The sequence below is a fragment of the Mustela nigripes genome, chromosome 14 (assembly GCF_022355385.1).
Source record: "Mustela nigripes isolate SB6536 chromosome 14, MUSNIG.SB6536, whole genome shotgun sequence".
NCBI lineage: Eukaryota > Metazoa > Chordata > Mammalia > Carnivora > Mustelidae > Mustela > Mustela nigripes.
In genome coordinates this window covers 80194484-80222326 of record NC_081570.1, presented here as the reverse complement: position 1 = coordinate 80222326, position 27843 = coordinate 80194484, and the positions used below count along the sequence as shown (strand labels likewise).

Here is a 27843-nt window from a genome sequence, read left to right as displayed (position 1 = left end):
GCGGTTATGAATGTGTGACTCTCATGAGATTATGAAAAGCTAGAAGACAATTATTTTTACCTTTTATGCTATTATAACCCATAGTATCTCATTCTGTACTTGTACATGTTAGACAGACAATACATTTTTGTTTAAAAAGTGAGTATATTTGACAAAAAACAAAGCTAACACACTCTAAGCCTTACTCATAAATGTTCAGCGCAGAAAAGTAGTGTTTGTACTCCTAATGGTTCTTATGTGGATCAGGTCACATCTGAAATTTAGCATTTGATTCTGGGCAACAGCTATGTATTCCTTCCTTCAGCACATGTTTATAGAGTGCCTACTTTGTGCCAAGCACCTGGGCTTGGAAATTAAACAGACTTAGGTTTGAATCCTAATTCTGTCATTTATTATGTAAAATGGTCAGGATAGGCTAGGTTTTGGTGCAGAAACAATCAACCCCAAAATATCAGTAGCTTATCACATCCCAGGTTTGTTTTTCATTCATGCTGCATGTCCCCCACTGACTGACTATGGCTCTACTCCAGATGGTCTTCACTCCAGGACCTGCCGGCCTCCATTCGAGGCTCCATGGAACAAGAGAAGTATGGTGAATCAGGCATTGGCTCTTAAAGCTTTTTGTCAGAAGTGATATAAGTCATTTCTGCTCACATTTTATTGGTCGAAGCTTCATATGACCACATGTGGATTCATACACAGAAGACCAAAGAGGGGTGAACAGTAATATGATCTACCATAGGATCTGTCCTAACCTGTTCAAGTCTCTGTTTTGTCATTTGTAAAATCATCATCATCATCATTATCATCTCTGCATTGAAGATAGAGGTGAGAGTATAAAATGTTTGATACATTGAAGTCTGTAAGGAAATGCTAGCTATGTTGCTTTAAAAGTTTACAGGGGCACCTGGGTGGCTCTGTCAGTTAAAGATCTGGCTTCAGCTTGGGTCGTGATCTCAGGGTCCTGGGACTGAGCTCCTCCTTGGACTTCCTCCTCAGTGGGAAGCCTGCTTCCTCCTTTCCCTCTGCTGCTCCCCCTACTTGTTCCCTCTTGTTCTCTCCCTGTCAAATAAATAAAATCTTCAAAAAAAAAGTTTACAAACCCTGATATTCAGCTTAAGAAATTACTGTAAGTGAAGCTCTTCAAGTACTTCAGAATAAAGTAAATTAATTTGCTCTTCTTTTAATTTTTTTTTTTTTTAAAGACTCTGCTTAAAGTATCTGAACTATGTTTCCAGCCCTGGCTTGATGTTTTTTCCATCAAATGATTCTTGCCAGAATCAAGATGATCTGTGGAGAAATATATTGGATAAAAATTCTGTGATTTATTATTCATTTTTTCAGGTTCAAAGTCTGTTTTCCAAACAGGATCATAAGCAACTGAGATGGGGCCATGTCTCATACCTTTTATATCACTAGAAACTAGCAGAATTCCCCATCCAGGGCATTTCTTTCTGCTGATAAAAATGTTTGCAAATGAAATTAGAACTTTATATTATCATTTCCAGTATCTACTGATTTAAATTTACAGTTACATTTTGAGATATTTATTTTTTTTATTTTTTATTAACATATAATGTATTATTAGCCCCAGGGGTACAGGTCCATGAATCACCAGGTTTACATACTTCATAGCACTCACCATAGCACATACCCTCCCCAATGTCCATAAACCAACCACCCGAGATATTTATTTTTTTTAAAGCTTTTAGTTATTTATTTGACAGAGATCACAAGTAGGCAGAGAGGCAGGCAGAGAGAGAGGGGAAGGGAATCAGGCTCCCTGCTGAGCAGAGAGCTGGATGTGGGGCTCAACCCCAGAACCCTGGGATCATGACCTGAGCCTTAACCCACTGAGCCACCCAGGTGCCCCATCGAGATATTTATTTTTTAAAGCCTCTTATTTATTACATTTACACACCATTTTCTATGGAATGATGTCAGTGCAAAGAGCAGGGTGGTCCAATTTGACGTATATAGGTCGAGTTACACAAATGCTGGTAGAATCACTTTCTGGATTCACCCATTGAAAACAAGTAGAACAACAAGTTACCACTTTTTCATTACTCTTCCTAGCATGACTGAAAGAAATTCTATATAGGCAGAGTTGAAATTTCTTCCCATGAAGTAAGTGATTCTAGTTCTTTTAGAAATTTGGTAATCATGTGAACCAGCAAATGTGATTTAAAAAGTAATATGTACTTGGAGGCATTCCAAAAGGAGACTTTGAAGTAAATTCTGTATCTCCTTATTTAACCTCTTAAGAAATCTCTTTTGATGTGAGGGACAGGCTTGATGCTTGGAAGTCACATGGGTGGCACCTTTGGAGGCTTCTCTAAACTGCATGGCCCTGTGAACTGTGTGTGCTTGGCCACCAGACTATCCCTCATCCATGTCACCTTGTGAGGAATACCTTTGGGACAAGCCATTGCTTTGAAGATACGAGCAATGGTACCCAGGCTGCCATTCAAACTAATGGCTACCTATTTGGTATAACGAAGACAATTATCATATGATCTCTCTGATATGAGGAATTTGAGAGTCAGGGTGGGGGTTGTAGGGGGGTTAGGGAAGGAAAAAGTGAAACAAGATGGGATTGGGTGGGAAACAAACCATAAGAGACTTTTAATCTCACAAAACAAACTGAGGGTTGCTGGAGAGAGAAGGGGTAGGGAAAGGATTGTTGGGTTATGGACATTGGGGAGGGTGTGTGCTATGGTGAATGTGTATGTGAAATGTGTAAGAATAATGATTCACAGACCTGTACCCCTGGGGCAAATAATACATTATATGCTAATAAAATAATTTAAAAAACAAAAATAAAAATAAAACAAATACAGAGACCAGCAAGTTTGTAATCTCACCAAAATACGCTCAATAACAATAGGAATTTCATAGGGTTGGCACTGGGGATTAGAATAAGACTTTCATGCATTTTTTTTTTTTCATAAGCTTAAAGAAAGGTTGCTGACAGCTGGTCGGTGTCTTTGCCAAAGTTTTTAACTTGGTATTTCTGGAGTTCTAAATACTATGGCCTAGACTGCCAAGGAAGGGAGAAGTGAAGAACCAGGTCCACAAAAAGGGAGTGAATATATCCTCTCTTACCCACAGAGGGAGAAATACTGATTTGAACTAGACCCAAGTAATTTAGAGTCACTCAGGTGTTCCGTCTTAATTGTTGCCTGGGGACGAAACACACAATGAGGGAAATCATCCTAATCAGCTTACACATGGTCTGACCCTTTCTTATCCATCAGCATGAGGTAGTTCACAGCTCTCCAGGTTACAAGGCTTCCCCTCTCATCTTCCAGTAAAAACCTTCAGGGTGTGGACACTCCCACTGTAGAAAAGAGCATTGAAAATCCTGAGGGATGGTAAGGAGCTCTCAAACCCCATTCTGTCATCTTTCTTGTTCTCATCTCTTTATTTATTTATTTATTTTTAACCAACCATTAGCAAAAATAGACTACCACTTAAACCACTGGTTCCTTAGCCTGTTGGATCACAGGACCACCCATGGAAGTATTTTTAAAAAGATAGACTTCTGGACTCCAGCACAGATCTCCTGAATCAGGTTCTTTGGGTAGTAAAGCCTAGGAATTGTGTTTTTTAAGAGTTCTGTGATTCTGATTATCTGCCAACGTTGGGAAGTGTTGAGAGGATTGCAAGGCTGTTTCTCTGCTTCTCCCACCACCGTTCCTTCTGTAAGATGATTTGACAAATCCAACCCCCCTCGGTCTCTACCTTTGGTAAAAGAGGTTGTACCTGGGCTTGAATCATTTTGGCAATTAGAGAGATCTGGCTAGAGCCAAAGCTCTCTCACACATACGCCATGCTGTTGCAGATGCTGAGGAGCCCAAAGCTATGGACCAGAGACTATTCCATGCAGGGGCCTCCATGATTGCATGTCTGTCAACCTAACAAACAGTCTTAGGCCGTTACATCCCCAGGGGAAAAAATCCCCCAACAGAATTGCCAAGGCTGTGCTTATCACTCAGATTTGATTTTTCACCCATGTTAGCTGCTTCTCACCTACTATTCACACTGTTATATCATCTGCCCACCTGGGGGTAGCTGGTCCCTACTTGATTTTATCCAGAACCCCCTATCCCTTGAGTGTTTATAATAGAACCTACGAGAGGAACTCATTTAAAAGGAGAAGCTTAGGGGCTGCTGAGCGGCTCAGCCAGTTAAGTGGTTAAGTGTCTGCCTTTGGCTCAGGTCATGATCTTGGGGTCCTGGAATCAAGCCCTGCCTCAGGCTCCCTGCTCAGCAGAGAGTCTGTTTCTTGCTCTCCCTCTACCACTCCCCTTGCTAGTTCCTGTGCTCTCTCTCTCTCTCATATAAGTTTAAAAAAACTTAAATAAGTTAAAATAAGTTAAAAAATAAGTTTAAAAAATCTTAAAAGAAAGATGGAGGGAGGGAGGGAGGAGGAACGAAGGAAGGAAGGAAAAAAGGAAGGAAGGAAAGAAGGAAAGGGGAAGCCTAGGGGCTCCTGGGAGGCTCAGTCGGTTAAGTGTCGGACTCAGCTCGGGTTATGATCTCCAGGTCCTGGGTCAGGCTCTGCTCAGCAGGGAGTCTGCTTCTCACGCTCCTTCTCCTTCTCCCTCTAGCCCTCCTTCCTCTTGTGCTTCTCTCTCAAATAAACAAAGTCTTTAAGAAAATAAAAGGAGAAGCCCATGTGCGCATAATCCAAGTTCTACGGTTTCCAATGATAACACTATTACATGTGATCGTAATTCTCCACATTCTTTCAGCTCATTTCCTGCCACCAGAGTGACGGGTGCTCTGATACGTTCCTGAGTTTCTGTGATGCACTGCCATGAAGTCTTGTAACTTGTCTCACTGATGGTGTTGAACTCAGGGTTAGCTTTAAGTGCTGGGGTGTTTTCAAGAAAGAGCAGCTTCTAGCACACCTCCCACCTGGTGCTTGCCTAGTGAGATATGATAGCACAAGGGCTCCAATTCCTTCCTTATCATGCTGTCCCGCTTGGCAAACCTAAGGATTTAGTGTAATTTTAGAAAAGTTCAGATACTTACTTTAGAAAGGGAGTTAAAATGTGTGTATGTATATATCTATGTGAATATTTTCTAGGTTCAGAGATGCAGTTATGTGTATGCATAGGTGTGATCTTAGGGTGCATGTGTATACCAATGTACTATATGACACGTTTGCTAGTGTTTCTTGTATCTCAAAGAGCAATATTAGGACCATTTTGATATCTAATAATCATAATAGAGCACAGTTGTTATCTTGGAGATATAATATTTTTAAGGAGGCTCGTGGGGCTTGAAACTTATGACCCAGAGATAAAGAGTCTCATTCTTTATGCATTGAGCTAGCCAGGCACCCCATGTGGAGCTATAATCCTTGAATTGGTTACCCTTCTCTGTCACTGGAAGTCATTATTCAAGGTTTGGAAGTGACACCCAGAAAAAATCAAGACTGGTGGTGGATGTGGCACTGGAGAATGGGGTGGAAACACCAGTTTCTCTGCTTCTCCCATCACCGTTCCCTCTGTAAGATAATTTGACAAATCCACCCCCTCCTCCCCGTTATGGAAGAGGAATGCAATAGCTAGAAGATCGGATTGCAGTTTGCAGAAAGGAATCAGGATAAGCTATAGACATTCTTTCTTCATTCCTGAAACAAATTCCCTTCTTAATGGTGTACCTAAATTGTTGTCTTTTTTAAATTTTTTTTTAATTTTCCTAAGTCAGGGCAAAACCTTCTTCTTCGTTTTTTTTTTTTTAAACTAAGGTAACATATAAATAACATAATATTTGTCATTTTAACATTTGTAAATATACAATCCAGTTGCATTGGATTTCTCTACTTAATGGTGAATTCCGTGAGTTCACCATGCTGATTGTAGCTGGTTTATGTGGCTTCTGGGGGGAGATTAAGCAAGAGTATACAAGTAAAAACCTTAGAAGCCTCTAACCTTTCCAACTTCCTCTACAAGTTTCTCAATAGTTTGCTCACTTTTCAATGCAAGGAACTTCTACTGCAGGAGGTTTACCTGTAAAAGGCTATGCCAGGTTGGATGGGAGATACAACATTGCAGACCTCCTCCTGTTCCCCAAGGACACCTCATCTGCTGGAGAAGAAAACCAGACCGAAAAACTAATCAAACAAAATATAATGTAAACACAAAACAAAACAGCCAAGTGCTAAAAGGCAGAAGAACAAGTAGAAGAAGGATGAATTAGGACTAACTGGGGGAGAATAGGAGTCGAATAAAATTTCTAAGGGAAGAGAAGGGTGGTTCTAGCAGAACACAGGAAAGAACAGTGTTTGACATAGAGTAGGTGCTCAGTAGTTATCAAATAAATGAATGAAATGCAAATGGGAATGAATAAATGAATGAGAGCCAAATCTGAGCACAGGCTGGGAACTGAAAGCATAAGGAGACTGGGATGAATGGTGTGTAATGATAGCTGGATATGGTCAGGGTGTATGGTGGGGAGTAGTAGCAAGAGGATAGGAGACAGAAGTTTGGCTGGCTCAGTATGTAGAGCGACTATTGATCTTGGGGTTGTAAGTTTGAGCCCCATGTTGATAGGTATAAAGATTATTTTTAAAATAAAATCTTAGGGACACCTGGGTGGCTCATTCGGTTAAGCGTCTGCCTTCGGCTCAGGGCATGATCCAGGATCCTGGGATCGAGCCCTGCATTCAGGCTCCCTGATCAGCAGGAAGCCTGCTTCTCCCTCTCACTCTTCTCTTACTTGTGTTCCCTCTCTCACTGTCTTTCTCTCTGTCAAATAAATAAAATCTCTAAAACAAAATTTAAAAAATAAAATCTTTTTTTTTTTTTTTAAAGATTTTATTTATTTATTTGACAGAGAGAGATCACAAGTAGGCAGAGAGGCAGGCAGAGAGAGAGAGGAGGAAGCAGGCTCCCTGCTGAGCAGAGAGCCCGATGTGGGACTCGATCCCAGGACCCTGAGATCATGACCCGAGCCGAAGGCAGCGGCTTAACCCACTGAGCCAGCCAGGTGCCCCTAAAAAATAAAATCTTAAAAGAAAAAGATGATAGGAGAGAAAGGAAGGATTATATTAGGGAAAACCTTGGCCCCAAAGAGAAATTTTCACCAATTTCCCATCAGAATAAATGGAAAGAAAGGCCCTAAGGGAAAGACTATAGCTACAGTGAAAGTCCAAGTCAACCCCACTCTTAAGAGAAGGCCTTCAGGACGTGGGTGGGAATGTGGGTGGAAGGAGGGGGGCGTGTAGTTCAAGAATTAAGAGAAACCTCAGACCAGAGAGGAGATTCTATGAAGATACTTATTCAGTGAGTCATAAAACAATGAAGCAACAGCATGCATTTGACAAACATGAATGAAAGTCCTACTCAGGCAGTCCCTACTTCCACAGAGCTGGCTCTGATGGTCACTTCCATCCTGGCCTCCCTCCTACTTTGAAAGACCGGTAAATTTGTGATTTGGATTGGCTCTGAAAGTGTGGTAACAGAGGTTATGTGCTAAGTGAAATGGCATACAGTAAAAGGAGAGACTGGGGCCACCCCTGTGGGGTCAGGGAGAAACCTCACATACAAGTGACGTTCGAACCTCCTCTTTGAAGCATAATGTAGAAACGCATCAGTTGTAGAGGAGAGGCCCAGCGTTCCAGGCTGAGAGGCCAGCAGAGACAAAGAGGGGCATGAAATCACACGGCGTGTGAAGTATTGCTTCATACCATAAGCAGCTGCTCACTAATCTACACAGAGATATTCAGACTGCTAGAGATTAACCATCTGGAGGACCCTCACAGCTGCTCTTTGAGAACCACAGTATTAATGGGCAAAAGGAAACCATGAGAAACAGTGAGTGTGGCCAAATGGTCAAGGAAGCTGGAAAGTAGGACACTGCTGTCCGACACTCCTATGAATGCCAGCCAGATTAAAAATAAGTGGTGAGTCAACTTGGTGCATTACAAATATACATAGTAATTAGACTACGTTAGTTCCTCACAAATGCAAATTGAAATATTATTACCATCTTATCTCCTGCACATCAGAAGGTAATATTTTTGCTAATGGTCCCATTTGTGCCTTTATCCCATAAGCCTGAATAGAGTCTCATTGCTCCACTTCCTCTAGGGCCCATGGCGAGGGAAGGCAGCAGTTCTCCCAGGTGAGCAGCCTAATGCTGTGAAGGCTTGAGTTATTTGCCCCCATTTATTGACGGTCAGGCTGGTCCCAAACCCATCTTTCCAGGCTGGCATGCCTACTTAGTAATTACAGTGAGGTTTTTATATGACTTAAAATATTTTAATGTGACTGTTCCCTGAGGGTCCAGAGCAAAGTTGGGTTTAATAAATTTAATAACTAATTAAGACACCCTCAATTTCAACCTCCATTAGATTAATTTTTTAATGAGTTTCAGAATGCCTCTCAAGATGTTTCTTCCCTAGATATGGTGAGAAACACACACATGCACACATGCACCCCAAAGATGGATTTGAGGCTTTGATATACCAGGTATTAGCTGAGTAATTTATCTATAAAGGAAAAGCTCCCTCCCAATTCTTACCTTTAGTAATTCCACAGCAGAATGGCTGTTCTCCGTACTTCCCCTTTAAGGGAAGCAGAGAATCCTAAACTGTACAAAATATACTCTGTGTGTGTGTGTGTGTGTGTGTGTGTGTGTGTGTGTGTATGAATCTCAAATAAGCTTGTGGCTTTGTGCAAGTAGCAGAATTAGGAATGGGGATATTATCCATGTACAGAAAAATTCCTTTAAGGATTTTATTGGCCAATAAACATAAAATTTGGAGACAATTTGGAGTTACCAAGATGTGTTTATTTTCCTCCAAACGACTTAACCCTTCTGCTCCCAAGAGCTTGAGTTGTTCTCCCTTCATGTGCTACATCTTGGAGTTGGAGAAGAATAGCTCTAACCAACTCTCCAGTAGGGATTTTAGGGAAAAGCAAATCACCAGCCTGCTCTTTTGTCTTCCTTCTCCTCTCTGCTGTCTAGCAGATCACACTGTGGGATACTCACCTTGATGGGGGAAGGAGGAGAGAATTCCTAAGAAAGGGAAAGAGAAAAACTAAAATACTAATTATTTTATGGCTACAGTGGAATGGTCCTTCTTCGCCCATAGATTTGGAGAGTACAGTCTTACACAAACACATGCACGCACGCACAAGGTAGAATAAAATAAGAAGCCAATCTACCCAGCACCTGCAAAAATAAATTGTACTTAAAAAAAATAACTATTTTATAATTTGTTTAAAATCCTAGTCAAATGAACATTTGCTTTCACCTTGAGCAGTAATTTAGGGGAACAGGATCTGAGGAAAAACAAGGTCTGAACTGTCTCATTCAGCATAGCCAAACGTTGATTATCCAAATCCATGACAAATCTGCCTTTCAGTTTCTTTGTGACATGACTCCCTCCCCCTGCATATTTAACTCATCTTTAAGAATGAGAAGTTGGCTTGCTCTCCCATTTCTTCAGAGCTGGATCTTCCCTAAATAGCAACATTATTTTATTTAAAGTCCATTGAATTTCCAGAATTCTAGAAACACCCATATTCAAAAGTTAGAATAAAAACACATTCCAAAGCAAGATGAAAAAGTGCACTCTGCTCTAAAGCGTGGAAAATTAAGAGTTGGCTGTTTGGGAAATTTCCTGCTGCGTCAAAACCAGTTGAAAGCATTGCCTGTCTTCATTTTTAGTATTCATAAAGGCCTTACTAACAATTTTGGGGGTCATAGCTATGGGAGTTAAACCCACTGGCTGGTTAGTGACTAGACTCATAATAATCATTAAAGTTAGTTGGCCATCTATACTACTCAGGAACGAGGTGACAAATACTACAAAAAAGAAAATGAGAAATGTACAGAGTATTTTCCCCCAATATATCAATAATAGGAACTACAACAACAAAAGAAAATTGGGACTTGGGAATTTCTAATACTTATATCTTTAAAAAAAACTCTAAAGATCAATTCTATGTATGAACAGTTATAGCTTAATGGGATCATTTGATGTCTTTATCAGGTTGTCCCTATGAAATCATCTCACTCATATTTCTATAGCCTAATAAGACACCCTTTCCCCTACATGCTCTGAAGAGACACATGAAATAATATCCAGAGTGGTGTCCAGAACTATTTTTTAGGTTGAAAATCCTCTTGCTGTGCTCATGGCTCTGCTTCTACTCAAATGCCCTAAAGGTGGAATAAAAGATGAAAATCCTGGGTTTTGGTTGCCAGAGAATGAAAAACCCAATAACTGGGCTAGTTTTTTGGTTGTTTGCGGAGTTTTTTGTGTGTTTTTGTTGTTATTTGTTTTTTAAGTTTGATGTGGGGCTTGAACTCATGACCCTGAGATCAAGACCTGAGCTGAGATCAACAGTCATATGCTTAACTAAGTACCCAGGCACCCCTGGACCAATTTTTTTTTTTAAGATTTTATTTATTTGACAGAGATCACAAGTAGGTAGAAAGGCAGGCAGAAAGAGAGAGAGGAAGGGAAGCAGGCCCCCTGCTAAGCAGAGAGCCTGCTGCAGGACTCGATCCCAGGACCCTGGGATCATGACCTGAGCCAAAGGCAGAGGCTTTAACCCACTGAGCCACCCAGGGACCCCCCCTCCCCGACCAATTTTAAAGCAGAATCAGGACAATGGAAACCTTCTGCCACTCCCATATTTCTTTTCTTTCTCACTGCCTTCTAAAACTCCCTCTCTTGTATGTTTCTACTCCTTTAACTTTTTGCTTTCCCAGCTTGTAAGTTTTGCCAGCTGGCACTCAGTGACCCTACTGGACATTAGTTCAAACCAAAGCGGGGGCTGAGAAGACCGCCAACCCGTCTGCCAAGAACCTGGAGGCAGGAAGAGTCTTGCCTGTGCTTCACTAGGCTTGATTTATACACAGGTGCTTCTCTTCTGCTATGTAAAGCATGCCTGAAGAAAGCATGCAGGCATGACCCCTCCAAGATTCTCATTTTTATTCTGTTGCCTAACAAGGAGGAACTCCTGACCATTCTTCAGCATATTAGGGCAACAAAGTGGACTTCCGCACGACAGCCTATCAAACAAATCATTGGCCCTATATGGGAATGATGGGAAGGTAGTAACCATGGTAAACATCCCTAAAACCAGTTAGATTTTTCCTTCCCTCTTGGTAGGATATTTGTAAATGTAGTCATGGCAATAAACAGAATAGCTGGCTGGAAAGGTTAAAAGCAACTTCAGAAATCCTCCTTACCAGCAGTTTCTAAACATAGTTCATGCACATCAAAATCACTTGTGGTGCTTATTAAAAACCTTGGATTCTCAGATGCTTAACCAAGACCTTCTAAATTACAATCTTTAGGATCAGGGCCCTAGAATGTTATTTCAAGCAAGTATCTCATATCCAGCCAGGTTTCAGAACTACTGCTAGACGGGTCCACAGTTCCCCACGGACTCTATTTGCTGTTTTCTGGGGGAGCAGCAGCCACAGAGAAAGTAAGGTCAATATTTCTTAGGGTAAGGATTCAAAGCAAAGTCGGAGAAACTAAAATCCCTAAAAATAAACTGGTAATTTTTGGGGGAACAGACCTCCAGTTGACATCGTCAAGCCCTGGCCATGAGAAATTTCCACTGTAAAGAGCCTGAGTGTCACACAAATGGGGACTGAACAGCAAGTTCAAGCCACTCTCCAGCTGCTATTATTCAAATAACCTTTGTGCGGGCACCTGACTGGGAGAGCATGGGACGCTTGATCTCAGGGTTGTGAGTTCAAGCCCTACCTTGGGTGCAGAGATTACTTGGAAATATGATCTTTAACAACAAAAGAAAAGCAACACAACAAAAACACAAATAATCTCTGCTCCTGGACAGTAAGCTAAGTGGTAGGAGCATAGGGTTGACACTGGGTCACTGGCTCATTCTGCCAGAAGCCCCCTGATTCCTCAGGTCAGATAGTTGCCCTTCCTCTTTTTCCCCTTGAAACCCAATCGCTGCTTCTATCATATAGCCCTTATACAGTATACTCATACAATAACTAGCTATTTACATGACTTTTTTCCACTGTAAACTCTACTGCAAACTAAGGTGTCTGCTATCACTCCATTGTCGGTACCCCAGCATTAAGTACTCACCCAGTGTTTGCTGAATGAGCAAGTTTGTATTTTAGATGGCTCCAACTTCTTTAGAATTTTCTCTGCGGGATTCCAAACACAATTATTTTGAAAAGCATCCCACGTGCTTCACAATTTAAAACACCGTCCCACCTGAGAACAGCAAACAAACAACATTCACAGAGGTTAGGCCCACCTGCCAAGTCCAGGTGGCCTGATTTTGTAAATAACAGTCTTGTTGAAACACGGTTACACCCGTTCATTTACCTTATCATTTATAGCTGCTTTCACGCAGCAACTGCAGGACTGAGTAGTTGCTGCAGAGAGACAGAGGCTGTATGGTCCACAAAAAGCCCCAGATATTTATGATCTGGCTTTTTACACAAGGGTTTGCCAACTCCTGCCCTAGAGGTGGGAAGACCTGTGTGACATTGGACACAATGCTCAACTTTTCTGAATTTTGGTTTTCTCATCTGGATAATGGGGATAATAATGGTGTCTATTTTACAGGGTTTTGCTTGGAATAAATGGGATAATCCTTGTAAACCTGAACATACTAGGTGTTCAGCAAATATTAGCCATTATATTTATTACTTTGAAAACTTGCCTATGTTCCCTCTTGTCTTTTTTCAGCTATTCCTCATCAACTTTAAAAAATGTTAATAAAAATAAAACCAGAGCATTCTTTAGCTTTAAAAGCATTGCCATTTGAAAGAACTTTGGGTTCAACCACTCTAATGATAAACTGCCCCCATCCTTAGAACAAAGACTCTAAATAAGTCTTTATTTATATTAAAAAAAATTCCAAGACAAGATCTTTGGGTATTTAATAAACATGCTTTGCTATGAGATGCTTGCTTTCTCACAAGCTTCAATCATAAGAGCCAGAAGAGGGGCTTGACCTCACACCCATCTATCCCCCAGCTTGGTATCTGCTTTACATATTATTCCATTGCCTCTAAAATCAGACACCTATAGCTCTTCTATTAAATATCTTGAAAAAGTGCAGAGGTGGGGGATGGAGCACTAAATACATGGAATGGTTTTTGTAGCGAAAAGGTCTGAGTGATAGACAGGAAACCAAGCCAAGAATCTCTAAAGGCATCTTTTACTTAACTTGGAGCCCTCATTTCTGGAAAGCCAGCTGATCACTCCTGTTAAAGTTCTTTCATCAGACAGATGTCCCACTGAGTGGACTGTAGTTCATGCAAAGGAGGACAGTTCTCTGACTCACCTAACATCTTATTTATTAATTTCTTTTTCTGATTGTAGAGCTGAAGTGGAATTTCAGTTTTTCCTTTAGCATTCAAGATTGCCAAAGTCTTGGCATTGACCAAGACTCTGCCCTACAGGAATTTGCAGCAGTAGGCAACTTCTACTTTGACTTCTTTCAGACTCTTCTATCCATCTGTGGGATTTCCTGCTTGGGCATGGTGGCTAACTGCCCAGAGCAACTGGACTTTACAGTTTTTGTTAATGTACAAATCTATGCTTTGTAAGTGGGACTGTAGTGTGGATTTGTATAGTTAGGAGATTCCTGTGTTAGGTTAGAATAGATTTAGATTTCTCTTGGAATTTTACCCTGAACTCCCAGGGATAAACTCACTCAGCTCTCGTGCCAGTTCAGGTCCTCCAAAAGGCAGTCACCTCACAGTTTACTGCGAGGATATAGGGGACTAAAGAGGGGGAAGAGACAGAAGAGTCTTCCAGTTGTGATGTAGGTCTAATGTATGTGAAGAGAGAAGGGGAAGGAGAACTGCACAGTAGCACTACTCTGAGCTGAGACAGTCTACTGGAGACATCTCTTGTTTGGCAGAATTGGCTTGGCTCTAGAGTCCCCCATCTCAGGTGTTGGCTGGGACGAGCCTGGGATGACTGGTCTCAGGGTGAGCACTGGAATGTAACCAAAGGTGCAAAAGCTGGCCTTATATCTGGTTCTCTTGAAGGGAGAACTGAGCAACATACTTCTGTGGTCACCATTATCCAACCCTATTGGATAATGGGGTAGCTAATGGCATCCACTTCAGATGAGTTCAAAGAGCAGCTCATCCATGGTTCCCATAGTCCCTTCTTTCTGAGGAGAAATTTAGAAAAATTTAGAAAAAGGAGGCTAGTGAGACAAGCTATTGTCCCACCTCTGGTTAGTTTTTGAGTCAAAACTGGTATTCATCTTCTCCCTCCTCTACTATCCATTCCAAATCTCCCTCATCCTCTACCTTCACTTCCACAAGTGTTGGTGGCTCTCCTGGGTGGTTGAACCTAAACCCTCATTCCTGAGGCATCTTCATCTTCTTCCTTCACTGGGGTCACTGTATGTGCCCACTCACAGTTACAGCTGGGTAACAGATTACCAGGAGGTATGCAAGTACTTGTATTCATTCCTGCCCCCATTGTGTAAAAGCAGCCCTATCTCTCTTACGGATCAGGTTAATTGTTCCTGATTTTACTCTTTGTCAGCTGGTCTCTGGACACAAAGCTTTTGAAGTAACCAGGTGGCAGGTGTACCTTGTAATTCAGTGGGACATCCTGCTCTGTTTCAGGCATGTGGGCACTTCCTTTGGGGATGAGGACTTCTAACTGTGCACATCTCATAATTACCAGGATGTCACTGGAAATAATGGCAAGACTACTTCTGCTTCCATCCTTAATATTATTCTTCAAGGGGATATAGTCTCATAAAGGGGTCTCTAGAAGATACTGTGTCCTGAAGGATGGCCCTCCATCCTGTAGTTATTGCCACCAAATTGGCACCTCAGCTATATCTCCACTAGGCCATTCCAGTGCTTTAATAGCCATTGCCTGGAAATCTGTATTGTGATAGGCAGTTTCTACAATGGCTCCCAATGATCCCCACCTAGTTGTACAACTCTCTCCCCTGGAATGCGGCTGGACCCAGTGACTTACTTCCCACAAATCAAACACAGCAAAAGTAATGGGGTATCCCTTCATAAATTAATTTTAAAAGGATTAGATTCCATCATGCTCACCCTCTCTTAGTCTCTTACTTGCTCACTCTCATGAAAGCCAGCTGCCATGTTGGAAGTTATCCTATAGAGGCTGATGTGGCAATGAACAGAGAAACTAATAAAAACAACGCAAAACAATACAAAACGGAGGAGGCTGGGCAAGATGGTGGAGGAGTAGCCGACTGAAATGACATCAGCCTGCAGGAGTTCAGCTAGATAGTTATCAAGCCATTCTGAACACCTACAAACTCAACAGGAGATTGAAGAGAAGAAGTGCAGCAATTCTAGGAACAGAAAACTGACTACTTTCTGAAAGGTAGGACCTGCAGAGAAGTGAATCTGAAGCGACGGAAAGATAGACTGTTGGGGGAGGGGCAGGCTCCTGACAAGTGGTAGAGCAGTGGAGCACAAAATCTGAACTTTTAGAGGTCTGCTCCACTGAGGGGCATCACTCCAGATGCTAAGCCAGGGTGGAATCCTCATGGGGACAGTGTGGTCTCAGGTCCCATGGGGTCACAGAAGGATGGGGGTGTCTGAGTGTGGCAGAGCTCCCACAGAAAGCCAGCTGGAAAGATGGAGGTGAGGAGTGAGCGCTCAGCTCAGGGTTACCTTAAACTGTGATCCATAGCACAGTCAGACCACTGTTCTTTGAACAGGGATCCCACAAGTGGCAAGTCCAGGGAGACTCAGCTTCCTCCTCTGGAGGCAGGAATCTGCTGGGTTTGGAGACTCCAAACAGGGCTGTGCGCCAGAGACAGAAACACTCGGTCACAGGTCGGGTGAGCCCAGAGTGCGAGCAGAGACCAGGGAGATGGGAGTGATTGAGCGCTTTTCTCCAAGGTTGCACTGAGGAATGGGGCCCCGAGCTCTTAAATCTTCCAGGCCAGAGATTGGGAGGCTTTCATCTTCATTCCTGTCCTCTAGAGCTCTACGGAAAGCGTTCAGGGAACAAAAACTCCCGAGAGTAAACTCAAACAGATTTCTTAGCCCAGCCCTTGGCAAGAGGGGTGCAATTCTGCCTTTGGCAAAGACCTTTGAGAATCACTACAACAGGCCCTTTCCCCAGAAGGTCAGCAAGAACATCCAGCCAAGACCAAGCTCACTGATCAAGAACAGTTTAACTCCAGAGGAGGGGAAAGCAAAGCATGGAATTTATGGCTTTCTCCCCATGATCCTTTACTCTTGCAAAGTTAAATTAAATTATTTTTAATTTTTTTTTCTTTTTCTAACTTTTAAAATTTTTCCTCTTTTCTCTTTTAATGTTTTTTAAGTAGTTTATCTTAACAATACCTTTCTTTAAAAAATCTTTTTAAACCTTCATTATTATAGTTATATTTTATCCTTCCTTGTATTTAAGCTTACTTTTTTGTATACATATGGGTTTTTTTTTTCCAAAAAATTTTGGGATACAATTTCTTCTAATAGATCAAAATATACCCTAAATCTAGCACAGGGATTTGTTCTAGTCTCTAGCCTGAGCACATTCTCTACTGTCTCCTTTTTTTTTTTTTTTTTGCCTTTCTTCTTTCTTTTTCCAACCAACTTACCTTATTAATTCCATTTTTAGAATTTTTTTAAAATTTTCATCTTTACAGTCATATTCCAACCCTTCATCATGTTTACCCTTGTGTGTGTGTGTGTATGTATATGTTTTTCTCTCTTTAAAATTTTGAGAGGTAGTTTCTTCTAAGAGACCAAAATCCATCCAAAATGGGTGGCTCTGGTCTATTCACCAATCTAATACATATAGATAGATAAATAGATAGATAGATATCTATATATATACATACATACATATATGTGTGTGTGTGTGTATTTTTTTTAATTTTTACCCCCTTTCTTCTCCTCCTGGCTTGGGGTCTCTTCTGATTTGGTTAGCATACATTTTTCTGGGGTCTTTGCCACCCTTTTAGTATATTATTCTTTCATTCATATATTCTTACCTGGATAAAATGACAAGGTGGAAAAACTCACCACAAAAAAAAAAAAAAAAAAAAAAAAAAAAAAAAAAAAAAGAACAAGAGGCAGTACTGATGACTAGGGACCTAATAAATACCGACATTGATAATATGTCAGATCTAGAATTCAGAATGACAATTCTCAACGTGCTAGCTGGACTCGAAGAAGGCATGGAAGATATCAGAGAAACCCTGTCTGGAGAAATAAAAGAACTAAAATCTAACCAAGTTGAAATTTTAAAAACCTATTAATGAGGTACAATCAAGAGTGGATGTTCTTACTGTTAGGATAAATGAAGCAGAATAGAGAATTAATGATATAGAAGACTAAATGACAGGAAATAAAGAAGCTGAGCAAGAAAGACAAACAACTACTGGACCATGAGGGGAGAATTCAAGAGATAAGTGATACCACAAGATGAAACAATATTAGAATAATTGGGATCCCAGAAGAAGAAGAAAGAGAGGGGCAGAAGGTATATTGGAGCAAATTATAATAGGGAATTTCCTGAATATGGCAAAGGAAACTAACATCAAAATCCAGGAGACACAGAGAATCCCCCTCAAAATCAATAAAAATAGGTCCACACCCCATCATCTAAAAGTAAAACTTACTAGTCTTAGTGACAAAAAGAAAATCCTGAAAGCAGCTCGGGACAAGAAGTCTTGTAACATACAATGGTAGAAATATTAGACTGGCATCAGACTTATCCACAGAGAACTAGCATGCCAGAAAGAACTGGCATGATATATTCAGAGCACTAAATGAGAAAAACATGCAGCCAGGAATACTATATCCAGCTAGACTATCATTGAAAATAGAAGAAGAGATAAAAAGCTTCTAGTACAAACAAAATTTAAAAGAATTTGCAAATACCAAACCAGCCCTACAGGAAATATTGAAAGGGGTTCTCTAAGCAAAGAGAGAGCCTAAAATTAGTAGACCAGGAAGGAACAGATTCAATATACAATAATAGTCACCTTAGAGGCAATCCAATGGCACTAAATTCATATCTTTCAATAGTTACCCTGAATGTAAATGATCTAAATGCCCCAATCAAAAGACACAGGGTATCAGAATGGATAAAAAACCAAAACCCATCAATATGCGGTCTACAATAAACTCATTTTAGACCAAAATACACCTTCAGATTTAAAGTGAGGGGGTGATAAACAATTTACCAATCTAATGGACATCAAAAGAAAGCTGGGGTGGCAATCCTTACATCAGATCAATTAGATTTTAAGCCAAAGACTATAATAAGAGATGAGGAAGGACACTATATCACACTCAAAGGCTCTGTACAACAAGAAGAGCTAACAATTTTAAAAATCTATGCCCCTAACATGGGAGCAGCCAACTATATAAACCAATTAATAACAAAGTCAAAGAAACACACTGACAATAATACAATAATGGTAGGGGACTTTAACACCTGCCTCACTGAAGTGGACAGATTATCCAAGCAAAAGATTAACAAGGAAATAAAGGCCTTAAATGACACAGATGGACATCACAGATATATTCAGAACATTCCATCCCAAAGCAACAGAATACACATTCTTCTTCAGTGCACATGGAAAATTTTCCAGAATAGATCACATTCTGGGTCACAAATCAGGTCTCAACTGGTACCAAAAGGTTGGGATCATTGCCCGCACATTTTCAAACCACAATGCTGTGAAGCTAGAACTCAATCACAAGAGGAAATTTGGAAAGAATTCAAATACAGGGAGGCTAAAGAGCATCCTACTAAAGAATGAATGGGTCAACCAGGAAATTGAAGAAAAATTGAGAAAATTCATGGAAAAAAATGATAATGAAAACACAAGTGTTCAAAATCTGTGGGACACAGCAAAGGCAGTCCTGAGAGGAAAATATATAGCAATACAAACCTTTTTCAAGAAACAAGAAAGGACTCAAATGTACAACCTAACCCTACACCTAAAGGAGCTAGAGAAGAAACAGCAAAGAAGGCCTAAACCCATCATGAGAAGAGAAATAACAAAGATCAGAGCAGAAATCAATGAAACAGAAACAAACAAACAAACAAAACGATAGAACAAATCAACAAAACTAGGAGCTGATTCTTTGAAAGAATTAATAAAATTGATAAACTCCTGACCAGACTTATCAAAAAGAAAAGAAAAAGGACTCAAATAAATGAAATCATGAATGAAAGAGGAGAGATCACAACCAACACCAAAGAAATACAAACAATTATAAGAACATATTATGAGCAACTATACACCAGCAAATCTGACAATCTGGAAGAAATGGATGCATTCCTAGGGACGTATAAACTACCACAATTGAACCAGGAAGAAATAGAAAACCTGAACAGACCCATAACCAGTAAGGAGATTGAAGCACTCATCAAAGTTTCCCAACAAACAAGAGCCCAGGGCCAGATGGCTTCCCAGGGGAATTCTACCAAACATTTAAAGAAGAATTAATTCCTATTCTCCTGAAACTGTGCCAAAAAAAAAAAAAATTGAAATGTAAAGAAAACTTCTAAACTCATTTTAGGAGGCCAGCATTACCTTGATCCCAAAACAAGAAAAAGACCCCATCAAAAAGGAGAATTACAGGCCAATAGCCTGATGAACACAGATGCAAAAACTCTTACCAAAATACTAGCCAGTAGGATCCAACAGTACATTAAAAGGATTATTCACCACGACCAAGTGGGATTTATTCCTGGACTGCAAGGTCGGTTCACATCTGCAAATCAATCAATGTGATGCAATACATAAATAAAAGAAAGAACAAGAACCATATAGAAGCTGAAAAAGCATTTGACAAAGTACAGACTCCTTTCTTAATCAAAACTCTTCACAGTGTGGGCATAGAGGGTACATACCTCAATATCATCAGAGCCATCTATGAAAAACACACAGCGAGCATTTCCCCTAAGGTCAGGAACACAGTAAGGCTGTTCACTATCACCACTGCTATTCAACATAGTACTAGAAGTCCTAGCCTCAGCAATCAGACAACAAAAAGAAATTAAAGGCATCCAAATCAGCAAAGAAGTCAAACTCTTACTCTTTGCAGATGATATGATAGTTTATGTGGAAAACCCAAAAGATTCTACTCCAAAACTGCTAGAACTTGTACATGAATTCAGTAAAGTGTCAAGATATAAAACCAATGCACAGAAATCAGTTGCATTTCTATACACAAACAGCAAGACAGAAGAAAGAGAAATTAAGGAGTCAATCCCATTTACAATTGCACCCAAAACCATTAGATACCCAGGAATAAACCTAACCAAAAAAGGCAAAGAATCTATACTCAGAAAACTATAATGTACTCATGGAAGAGATTGAGGAAGACACAAAGAAGTGGAAAAGCATCCCATTCTTATGAATTGGAAGAACAAATATTGCGAAAATGTCTATGCTACCTAAGGCAATCTACACATTTAATGCAATCTTTATCAAAATACCATCAATTTTTCAAGGAAATGGAGCAAATAATCCTAAAATTTATATGGAACCAGAAAAGACCCTGAATAGCCAGACAAATGTTGAAAAATAAAGCCAAAGTTGGTGGCATTATAATTCCAGACTTCAAGCTCTATTACAAAGCTGTAATCATCAAGACAGTATGGTCCTGGCACAAAAACAGACACATAGATCAATGGAACAGAATAGAGAGCTCAGAAAGAGACCCTCAACTCTATGGTCAACTAATCCTCAACACAGCAGGAAAGAATGTCCAGTGGAAACCAGAGAGTCTCTGGGTGCCTGGGTGGCTCAGTGGGCTAAACCTCTGCCTTTGGCGCAGGTTAGGATCTCAAGGTACTGAAATCGAGCCTTGCATCAGGCTCTCTGCTCAGTGGGGAGCCCGCTTCCCCCTCACCCTCTGCCTGCCTCTCTGCCTAGTTGTGATCTCTGTCTGTCAAATAAATAAATAAATAAAATCTTTTTTTAAAAAAGAAAGAAAGAAAAAGGACAATCTCTTCAACAAATGGTGTTGGGGAAATTGGACAGCCACATGCAGAATAATGAAACTGGACCATTTCCTACACCACACACAAAAGTAGACTCAAAATTCATGAAAGACCTCATTGTGAGGCAGGACTCCATCAAAATCCTTGAGAAATCTCTTCGGCCTCAGCCACAGCAACTTCTTCTTAGAATCATCGCCAAAGGCAAGGGAAGCAAGGGCAAAATGAACTATTGGGACTTCATCAAGATCAAAAGTTTTTGCACAGCAAAGGAAACAGTTAACAAAACCAAAAGACAACTGACAGAATGGGAGAAGATATTTGCATATGACATATTAGATAAAGGGCTAGTATCCAAAATCTATAAAGAACTTATCAAACTCAACACCCAAAGAACAAATAATCCAGTCAAGAAATGGGCAGAGGACATGAACAGACATTTCTGCTAGGAAGACATCCAGATGGCCCACAGACACGAAAAAATGCTCACATCACTCGGCATCAGGGAAATACAAATCAAAACCACAATGATGTACCACCTCAGACCAGTCAGAATGAATAAAATGCGGAGAAAGGGGAACCCTCCTACACTGTTGGTGGGAATGCAAGCTGGTGCAGCCACTCTGGAAAACAGCATGGAGGTTCCTCAAAAAGTTGAAGATAGAGCTACCCTAAAACATATATATAACATATATATAACATATATATATATATATATATATATATATATATATATATAAAACACACACACAATGGAATAGTTTGCAGCCATCAAAAGAAATAAAATCTTTCCATTTGTGGTGACATGGATGGAACTAGAGGGTATTATGCTGAGCTAAATAAGTCAAGCAGAGAAAAACAACTATCATATGATCTCCCTGATACAAAGAATTTGAGAGGCAGAGTGGAGGGTTTAGTGGGTAGGGAAGGAAAAAATAAAACAAGATGGGATCAGGAGGGAGACAAACCATAAGAGACTCTTAATCTCACGAAACAAACTGAGGGTTGCTGGAGGGGTGGGTGGATATGGAGAGGGTGGTTGGGTTATGGACATTGGCGAGGGTATGTGAAATGGTGAGTGCTGTGAAATGTGTAAGCCAGACGATTCACAGACCTGCATCCCTGGGGCAAATGCATTACATGTTAATAAAAATAATTAACAAAAAATAAAATAAAATAAAATAAAAGGTAGTAAGGAGCCAAGGCCCTCAGAGTAGCATCCTGTGAGAAATCGAATCCTGAAAACAACTACGTGAGTGAGCTTGATCACAGATCCTCCCTCAGTGGAGCCTGGAGATTACTGCACTTTGACTGATGTCTTTCTTGAATCTTTGTGGGAAACCCTGAGCCAGAGGGTCCAGCCAAACCACACTCGGATTTCCAACCCACAAAGGCTGGGAGATATGTGTCATTTTAAGCTGCTAAGGTAATTTGAAATGTAGTGATAGATAAGAAATACACTTTCCTATCTTGGAATATTTCTCCTTCTTCACAAAAAAGAAGGCATGCTGCTTGCAGCTCTGTGCATTGGAAGGATTTTCTTTCTTCACTTTCTCTCAATTCCACCCTGAAAATGGCTGTCATGGAACTGCTGTCCATTTCTGGCTTGCTTCCATTTCCAAAGTCAACCCACCCAGAACTCAGACTTAGATTTTGTCCTTCTGTTTAAGCTGGTCATACAGGGACCTCCATATAGCATAACGAGATACAAATTGAATGAGAAATGCTTTTGTAATTGTTGTGGGTGACATGGGGGCCTGGACTACCTGCTCACAAAGCTATCTTGTGCCTCCTGGTGTTGCTTGGGTTCAATCCTGGATGTACTAGTTCCATCTTTTAATGGACCACTTCTGGATCTATTTGACTTTATAACTTAATGGCACCAAAATAACCCAACTAATCATAGGTAGGTTTAGGTACCTGGTCTTCCCAGGTCAAATATTCATGTCTATAGGGCTCAGTAGCATATCAAGAACTCTGTTTAGCTATAGATGGCATGACCATGATCCAAAACTCCAAAAGCCTCCCCTTATGATTCTCCCATTGAGACTGACCCTAAACTCCACTTTCCACCACTGACAACTTGACCATCACAGATCTGCTGGAGCTTATGGCCCAAGCAGCGCAGTCACTTAGATTGTACTGGGTATAAAGCTCTTTTCTATTCTGGGCCCCACTCAAAGCTGGTAGTCTTCCAGGATGCCAGCATATGGACTGGCACAGTATTTAGGTGTAGGATCTGTTGCTTCCAGAACCCCAAAGTGTTATCAATCACAGTGCTTCCTGCCTTGTAGCAGAGGATATAAGATGCAGTATTATACCTCTTTGGAGGCATATCCCAGCACCCCACCCTCTCTCCTACTACTGGGCCCTGGAAACTGTATTGAAGTGGCAGATCTCTGAATCTTTATAGGGCTTCTTTCCCATCTGCTGGGGCATGCATACATCTCATCCAGGTCTCCAGTATGCTAAATACCTCTTGTTTCTTTTGCCTGATCAGCATGATGTTATCGATGTAATAATGTTCTGAGAGAAGTCCAGCTCTCTCTTTCAGACTATATTGTGATAAGTGGGATAATTATCATAACCCTGGAGCAAAACTGTAATTTTTTTTATCCCTTGGCTTTCTCCATCTCCAACTTTCAAGTCTGTTAATCTCAATTATACACTTGAGAACAGAGAAATGACCCCCATGTGGATCCATGGGCCCAATGGACCCACTGCAATTGGACTCTATCCAGGACTCTAATTATAAGCTCATGCACCTACCTATTATTTACTCATTTTTTATGTCTCCTCTACTAGAATATAAGCTCCTTGAGAGCCACAGCTCTGTAGGTTTTCGTCTCTGCTGTACCTCCTGCACTTTCCACAGCTCTGGCACCTACTAGGTGCTCAATATTTAACAAATCGATTGCATTATTATTTTAATTTGAGTTGTTTTAGTTATGAGTAAGATTGTTTTCCTTGTTCTATAAATTCTTTCCCTCACTGTCATCATTATCATTAAGTATAATAATAATAATAATAATAATAATAATGAATTTTGCTCCCTCTTTTCCTGGCCATGAGCAATTGCTACTTCAGAGCAGTCAAAAGGGCTGATCCAATCTCAAAAATCTGGTTATCAAAGGGTGAACTTGGCAGTGGTTTGCATTACTTAGAGACCAGGAATATATACTAACCCCTTGTGTTCCTTTAACATCCTGTTGTCAGCTGTAAAGAGACATTTACATTGCATTATAATTGTCTTTTCACTTGTCCATTACTGTTCTAGATTGAATTCCTTGCAGGGAGGAACTTTGTCCTTCCACTGCATATAACCAGGACCTAGCCCAATGCCTGACAAAGAATGGGAAATAAATAAATCGATTAAATGAATGTTTGTGAACATGTATTAAGTCAGCCTGCCAGGGCTAAACAGCAAATAACAACTTAACTTTAGATAAAAACAGATTCTTTCTGAGCTTCCCTCTGAAATGATACTCCATATTCAAGCGCCAATGTGGAGAATGAGCCAGATGTCTAACTGGATCAGGGCCAAACCTGGACTCAACTCTGGGGGTTTTGAAAAGGAACCTTTTCTGGACTTTCACCCGGGCATTCACCCCAGGGGTATGTGATAAAACATCCATGTCTTTAAAAGTAAACATTCATTGCCTCAAAATAAGAAAGGATTACACTCTGTTGACAGGCTTAAAAGTTATTGATTGCACTATGCAAAAACCTGGTCTTCTTACATACGTGTATGTATGTGCATTTATATGCATATTATATATGTGCAGGTGTGTACACATATATACACATGCAGATATAGATAAATAGTTATTACTGAAGTCTAGTTTAGCTTAGCAGGAAAATAAGAAAAGACAAACAATGGCTCAGAGATTTGCCTATATTTTTACTATGGAGGATAGTCATTTGGTAGTTCTAAATAGACCTGCTTAAGGACATATATGCCAGTGTATTCATTTAACAAACATTAATATTTACCATATTCATTGGATATCTATGTCTTAGGCACTATTGTAGGCACTTGAGAACTATTAATGAGAAAGAGAGAGAGGCAGGGAGGGGGAGAGAGAGAAAGAGCAGGGGAGAGGGAAGAGAAAATAAATTCTCCCCATGTGTAAACACACATTAAACATAACAAAATTACATAGTATGTTAAGTGGTGATAAGTGCTATGGAAAAAAATTAAGCAAGATAAAATGATTCAGGAGTGCCAGTGGAGGTCGTGGAGGTGGTGGCAGGAGCGTGGGAAGGTGGAGAATTAAATGGGATGACCAGATTAAACCTCATTAACTAGGTGAGATTTGAACAAAAACTTAAATGAGAGGGAATGAGTAAAGTGGGTATCTTTGAAAATAACATATCTAAATTGTCTATAGGTCTTGCAATATATCACAGATATTTTAATTAAACTTAGAATTTCAATGGTTATAATTAAAATGACTATCTGAATTAAGATAGACATAATTCATTTAAAAATCAGAATATGAAACAGAACTATAATTAATGAAATTTACTCATCATTCTCTTCTGTTTGTCAAAAGAAGCCTATGTTTACCTAAAACTTATACAGGGTAAAAACAACTAAGAGAGCTAGAGAAAGAGAGAAAAGTCAACAGAATAAATATTAACATTGCCAGGAGGCCAAAGAAATGCAGTTACATCATCTAGTAGCTTGAGTATCAAGGTTTCCTGTTATATAGTGAAGACGGAGGTAGTTCAAAGGACTGCAATAATCATAAAATGGTCAGGATATGATCTCAGATTTGTTTGATGTCACAACCCACCATCTCACTCTTGATGGTGGCCCCTACTACATTTTATTATTATATTTGTGTCTATCATGGGAGATAAAATGTAGGTGAGTTAAATCTTCACAAGAACAGAAGAGAAATGTAAGTAGGATGTGATGATCACACTGCACTGTTACTTGGTCCCAGAACATAAGAAATGGTGAGATAAGGACCTTATAGTCATAGCCACATTCAAATCTTGTGACACTATTGCCTTTGGAAACCAAGGCTTTAGAAATATATAGAGAGGCAACTGGACTATTTCTGAGCTACAGAAGTCATTTCAACTCAAGAGACAGGGTTGCATAAGCCAAAGTGAACCAAATGCTAAGGATGGCATGATGGGATAACGGGAAGATTCCTGGACAGAAGACAGAAGATCTGAGTTTCTGTCCTGCCTCTACCATTAACTCATGTGACCTTGGGCAAGTCACTTCACCCCTATGAGCCTTGGTTTCCTCATGCATAAGAGGCCCAGTGCTGTAAAGATTAAAGAATGACAATGGGTATCTTTCCTTTAGGAGCTAATGATAGGTTGTCATAAATAATTTATTTGTATATCTGTCTTTGGAACCTGAAAATTTGATTCAGAAAGCTGAGAATAGGAAACTCCAATGCTGGGGAGATAATGAATACTGAGAAGTAAGCTATCATAAATTTAGTAAGGACGGGCTAACAGGAACTCCATGGACCTCTTTTAGAACCAGAGTTATCAGAATAAGTTTGTTCTCCCAATATTCTTCTGTGTTCTACGCTCTGTACACCACCACAGTGCAGATGAAGAGAAGCAACAGCCATAGCACTAAGGGCCCAGTTCCTGAACTAGGGAGAAGAGAGTAGGAGAGCAAAGATATTATTAGCTCTTAGATCTATACAATAAACACAACATTCAGGAAAAGTTAGTCCCTGTCTAAGTGAGAGAGATTCAGAATCCCATTCAAAGCTGATTCCTCAGCATAGTTTGGAGCTGAGGGAATATTGACTGTTGAGGGCTGTTTCTGGAGTAGCACAAGCTTTGGGAGTTCCTAGTCTTCGTTGAAGCAGGAGGGAACCTGGGAATAAGCATTACAGAAGGAGACCAATGACAGTGACCAGTGTCCATTTAGTGCCTGGCATTTGAGCCTTGGCTGACCCACTGCTCTGGCCATGTCAGTTAAGCCTGTAATCCTCTACTTTCCTGCTAGCTTTCCCTTAGAAGGGCTAGCCTTTCCTCTCATTCCATTTGCCTGAACTCTGAGGGGGTTTCAGTTTCTTTTAATCAAAAGCAGCTTGATCAGAAAGAATACCACCATGAGCCTTGCCTGCTGGCTCATTAAATAGACCAGAAACAAGAAGAGTGTTTCTTCCCAATCTCCCTACATCTGCATTCCTGGTGCCGTGCCAGGTCTGTCACAGTTGCCAGGGTGGAAAGGCACCAGACCCTTCTGGGTTTTTGGATTTTGTCTTCACAAACCAAGAGACATCTCTTCACTTTCTTGGTTTCTTGCCCCCCATTAGTGAATAGCCCCTGGCCCTGTGGCACTCACTAGGGCAACAAACCACCTCCACCCTTGAAGCAGGTGGATTTTTTTCTAAGGAAAAAGTTACCAGGGCTTCCAGGAGCAGGCAGCAACAGCAAGGAGAGGAGATCCCATTTGTGTGATGAAAGCACTGTGGGAGTTCCCAATCAATTGACGTTCTGGAATTGGCTAAGAACATCTCATAGGGAGAGGATCAGGACATTCTAGACAATAACTAATGGTTTGTTTCTTTCTGTTTTCTCCTTCAGATCTAAGTGGCTGCTCCTATTCTCCACATTCCTTCTTCCCAAAGTATGTCCCTGGAAAAGATTTGCTGGGAAGGGATGGTCTGAGCCTGAGCTACCCATATTCAACTATTATGCCTTATCTTCTCAAAAGAAAACCGCGATTGGAGGGGTTAAAATATCCTGGCTCTACAGCTTCTGGAGCAGGGCCAAGCCCAAGAGGAGGCAGGGCCCTTAGGAATGCCAGGACATCCCTGCTAGGACAGCTTATGGACACAGCTCAGAGGGAAACCAGACCAGGCCAGTAATGCCAAGGTAGGAGGAAAGAGCCAAGT

At 40.6% G+C, this 27843-nt stretch overlaps 1 long non-coding RNA gene across 2 annotated transcripts in view; it reads right to left on the bottom strand.

The window, feature by feature from the left end:
- Window positions 1-460: 460 nt before the first annotated feature.
- LOC132002180 (uncharacterized) overlaps window positions 461-27843 on the bottom strand; it is a 42193-nt gene continuing 14810 nt past the window's right edge. For both annotated transcript variants that reach the window (XR_009399765.1, XR_009399764.1), the window contains 3 exons: window positions 12101-12232; window positions 6024-6101; window positions 461-3340 (listed from right to left, as the gene is read on the bottom strand). This is a non-coding gene — a long non-coding RNA (uncharacterized LOC132002180). The remainder of the gene's footprint in view (window positions 3341-6023; window positions 6102-12100; window positions 12233-27843) is intronic.